Below are 4664 nucleotides of genomic sequence, written 5' to 3'. Positions count from 1 at the left end.
TTCGTAAACATTGTAAGCAGCATGCGGGTGACCCCGATCATTTTAAGATAAATTGCGCCGGCTTCCCAACCTCCGGCCCAGGTCAGTTTGCAACTTTTCTTTACGTACATAAATTTCATAATAGGGTTTGGTAATATTGGCAAAAAAATTAATCACGATTAATTGTGGTATTTACCGGTAACGATTTAAATGATGATTAATCCCCTGGAGTCCCTGGACACCTGCATGCCCTTTTTATATGACCAATTTTAATCACTCTATTAGGAAAGATTTTCTCTCCTTAAAAATTTGTTCCAAATTGTGTCAAAAGCAGAGACTTCATGCYATACATCAGTTTTTAAATTGTGTTGATAGGCCAAGTAAATTTGGAGTTATGATAAATAAAGTAAAGAACTTTATTTAAAATGTTCGTCATATTTGAACTGTAGAGTAGCATCGAGCAGACTGATCGGGGATCGTATTAATCGTCAAGTGCCAAAAAATAATCGATTAAAGTTTTTCTGACGATTAATTGCACATACGATTTTGCCTAGCCTGGCCCTTACCTTTCTACGCATTTCCACTCAGTTTTAGTTTCCCTTCACTGCTCCATCTGGGATTTCTCCCATAGAYRAGGATTTCTTCAGAAGAATTTCGTTCGGGACAATCAGAGAACAGAACGTCAATTTTCTGCGCAGTGTCTGCTAGTTAGTTTAGCAATATCAGTGGAGGAAGTGAATGAAGCCAGTCCGTGTTGATAAGGCTTCCAAATTAAATTAAATTTGTCTGACAAAGCAGCAGCTCTCATTTACATCYGCCTTGTTCAGCTCGTTATATTTCTCCTCATTAAGGTTGTTTACAGYGCACACGATTTCCGRTTAGCTTCTTAGCTTAGCCTCCTTCACAGCTGGCATGTTCGTTGCGGCCAAACGATCCAGTCATTTTAACCTTCAGCAGAGGCCACGCCTCCAGCAAAAATCGCTTCTCTACAGCCGAGAGTCCAGACCCTCGTATGAAGCAAAGCGAAGGACAAGGGGCTGGTTTTTGCCCAACCCTRTTTCGTAAACTTCCATAAACTTCATAAGCGAGCTGGGGGATGGTGTCATTATATTATTTTAAAATGGTCTCTAAATGATATTATCATTAATCGCAATATTTTCTGAGACATTTTATCATCCATTAAAATTTGTTATTGTGACAGTCCTTACAGGTCTAAAGAATAAGTCTTGAAAAAACTTTCCCACGTTTTCCCCACAATTTAGGTTGTGTTTTTTTTGTAACGTGTTTTGATAATTATGAATACTTAAACCTGAATGCACTCAGAGYTTTAATATACTTTTATCAGACTGTGTGGTATTGTAGCCAAGTCTGTTCTTCACATCCCGCTCCTTGGTCTCTGAATGCAGTTAAATTAATCAGAAAATGTTTTCGGCTGGCCTCTGTACAATACAACATTAAATTACCAATCCTAATGGCAAAGATTTGATTCACTTTTGTAATTGGCTTGATGTTTACATGTGTGTGTGTATGCCATAAATGTGGGTCTTGCTCACACACGTGGAACAGGTCTGTGTATTATTATTATTTATTTATTTATTTATTTATTTATTTTTGCCATCGTGTTCAGTTGCTTGGCAACCGCCTCTGTGCTTTGGAGCTTCCCCTCCGCTGATGGAAGTGGCTCAGTTCGGTCCTCACTTCCTTCATCCCCCCTTTTCTTTCAGAATCATTCACCTGTTTTGTTTCTTCTGCAGCCATTAACGGCTCGCTCTCACCTGCATTCTTCTCGTTCTTCAAACGATCTGACCTTTTATGCAGCTGTGGGCCTTTTGGATAATTCATCTAACTAATAAAAGAATGTCTACAGGCTGCTTATGGAAAAGGAAACGGCACTAGCAATAATTAGGCTCTTATTTATAAAGTCTATCTGCTGCACTGTTTTGTTTATTTCTGATATGAAACTAATAAAAATACTAAAATTAAACCTTCAGTTGTTACAATGAGCATCAGATCAGACCATAAAGTGGATCCATCTGGAGGGACCACAGAATGGATTTGATGAATTTTATTTTACCTATCGTTATTTAACCAGGCAAGTCCCAAGATCTCAGATCTCTTTTTCAGTGGAGGCCTGAAGGCAGTCTATTGTACATGTTTTTAGGGCTGGGGGAAACCGGAGTACCTGGAGAAAACCCACGCAAGCACGAGGAGAGCATGCAAACTCCACACAGAAATACCCCATGTCCAAACCTGGGATCAAACCCAGGACCTTCTAGCTGTGAGGCGTCGGTGCTAACCACTGAGCCATCGTGCCGCCGATTTATGTTGTTTTTACCTCAAAACAGTCTATAGTATTTCAATACTATTTCAATCTTTCTAATTACGTCTCTCTCTGTTTTTTCTGTCTGTCTCTACTTTCTCTTCACTTATTAAAAAAACAGTCTATAGTAGACGTCCAAATTTCTCTGGGGTTAATGTTTTCAGAGYGCCTGCAATTTGTGACAAAACATGAAATTTGAGTGTGGTTTAAAAAAAAGGCAATCTTTTTTTTGTTGAGTATATTTGTACGTACCAGGAATTTGCCTTTGGGTCTTGATGCAAACATTTTACATTAAAATATTAACAAATCACTCAGGACAATAAATAAGGATTTGGAATAAGGGTTTGTCAGGATCTGGTCTGGTGTGTTTCCTGTTTTTCACTGTGTCGGACAGTTCAGACCCCGGGGTTCACCTAGTTTATAAARTACAGAACAAATTGGTTTATTCAGCTGAAAAAATGTATAAATTCTAAGTGTTGCAATTAAAATAGCTGTAAATTAAAAAGTTTAATTTATTCATAGACGTGTTTTTCTGGTGTGAGTTTAAGAGCTGAGCATTCAGCTGCTGTGATTTTATGATTTTATAATATATAAATATCCACTCAACAGGCTGGAGCTCCCTTTGTTGCGTTTGTCTCAAATGAGCGTGTTTTTTGTTTCTTTGTGTCAAACTTTGTGCATCTTTGTGGATAAAAGCAGTCTTTTTCTTTGACAATGAAATCTTCCTGAGCCTACACTATTGACACTAGAATTCAGTTTTTTAATAGCGAATACTTTTTTTAACCTGTCCACAATATGTCTTAAAGCGTTTGGCTTATATTAAAGGTACTTATTGCAAACAATCAGAATCGKATTTAGTTTTATTGTCACTGTCAATGAACAGGATTCACCGACTAGGAATTTGCTTCGGTGTAAGGTGCAATACATCTATACATACATCTATAGGTGTATAGGTGTATTGCTATATATGTACATCTATATTTCTTATAAAATATAAGAAAAATAGAAAATACAAAGGATATAAAACATATGTAGCATGAAGACACAAGAGTAACACACAAAAAGACAGATTTCTTGATATTCTATCCTGAAAAGCCAATACGCACTCAGTGTAAACAAAGTGCTTTTATTTGCATGTAAACACGTACCAATTCATAAAAAAACTTGTTGGACTTCTCCGTCCCAAGCGTCTTTTTTTATGGACGTCACCTTTATGGAGCTATATTCAGTCAAACACAGGTGCTAGTTAACATTTGGTCACAAATTTTGCTTTTATATTTTTAATCTAAGGACACATTACCCACCAACATGAAAAAGAAATGAGACTTTTTTTAATTGAAGTGAATAAGGGTGTGAAATAGAAGCAGGAGTCTTCATTATGCGTAATTAAAGCTCCAGATTTTCCTCCCGCTGTGTTAAAATGTGTATAAAAATGTGAGCATACGCTCGTATCGATCTGTTGTGCTTTCACGTTTTAAAGTTGGAAGATTTGATCGTTACTGAGTCGGATAAGAGGACAGGTTCTGTTAGTTTCCTGAGAATATTTCWGTTTCTGTTGGCAGTCGTTGCTGCAGTGCTCTTTCTGACCACAGCAAACTGTGCTGGTTATATATGGCTCTGCATCATATATTTGTGTCTGTGTGTTCTTCGTCTTACTGTAAATATTTAGCTAGGGGTTAATTCAGGGCAGTAATGGGAAGGACCCCCTCCTCCTCCTCCTCCTCACTGTGCTGTCTGCAGACTCCTCTGCGCTGATGGATAGATGGTTTTCCTGATAGATACGTGTTGGTGGACGGGGAAAAGCAGGGGTTAGATTTTGGCTAGGTTAATGTTTGATGGCAGCGGGGTCACCGATGGGACGGAGGAGCTGGCTGAACGCTGTAGGTTTAGTGTGTGTGTATGTGTGTGTGTGTGTGTGTGTGTGTGGGAACAGATTTATTCAGACCAGCTGGAGTCTAAACATAAAAAGCATAAAACGCAAGGCAGAAAGAATTAAGACGTTTACTGCTGTGTATTTTTGTTATTATAACCTAATTTATATGATCACATCTTTAACTGTAGGACTTGATCCAAGAGAATTCCTTCATAATTAAAAGCATGTGTGAGAGCGGAAGTTGAGAAAAGGGAAAAAAAAAAACACAAGGACGTATTCTGCCAGCTAAATTGAATTTGAACATCGGTTAGTATAAAACATCAATTTTCTCTGCAGCTGTTATGAGTTAAAGAACAGAGTCATTTTGATGCTAAATATATGTTTCTGAAGAGTCAGTTTTAAATTTTATATTTTTAAAGTAGTGAGCAGCAGGTCCTGCTTTAAAGTGCTTATGTTCAATTAAGGAATAAATTTAAAAAATAAGAGTTTAAT

At 37.6% G+C, this 4664-nt stretch overlaps 1 protein-coding gene across 1 annotated transcript in view; it reads left to right on the top strand.

Moving 5' to 3' along the window:
- mllt10 (MLLT10 histone lysine methyltransferase DOT1L cofactor) overlaps nucleotides 1-4664 on the top strand; it is a gene marked incomplete at its 3' end in the record, with an annotated part of 50116 nt that overhangs the window by 30411 nt on the left and 15041 nt on the right.

The sequence above is a fragment of the Austrofundulus limnaeus genome, unplaced genomic scaffold (assembly GCF_001266775.1).
Source record: "Austrofundulus limnaeus strain Quisiro unplaced genomic scaffold, Austrofundulus_limnaeus-1.0 Scaffold201, whole genome shotgun sequence".
In the NCBI taxonomy this organism is placed as follows: domain Eukaryota; kingdom Metazoa; phylum Chordata; class Actinopteri; order Cyprinodontiformes; family Rivulidae; genus Austrofundulus; species Austrofundulus limnaeus.
Note: the sequence above shows the minus strand (reverse complement) of the source record. Positions and strands in the feature narration are given on the sequence as shown.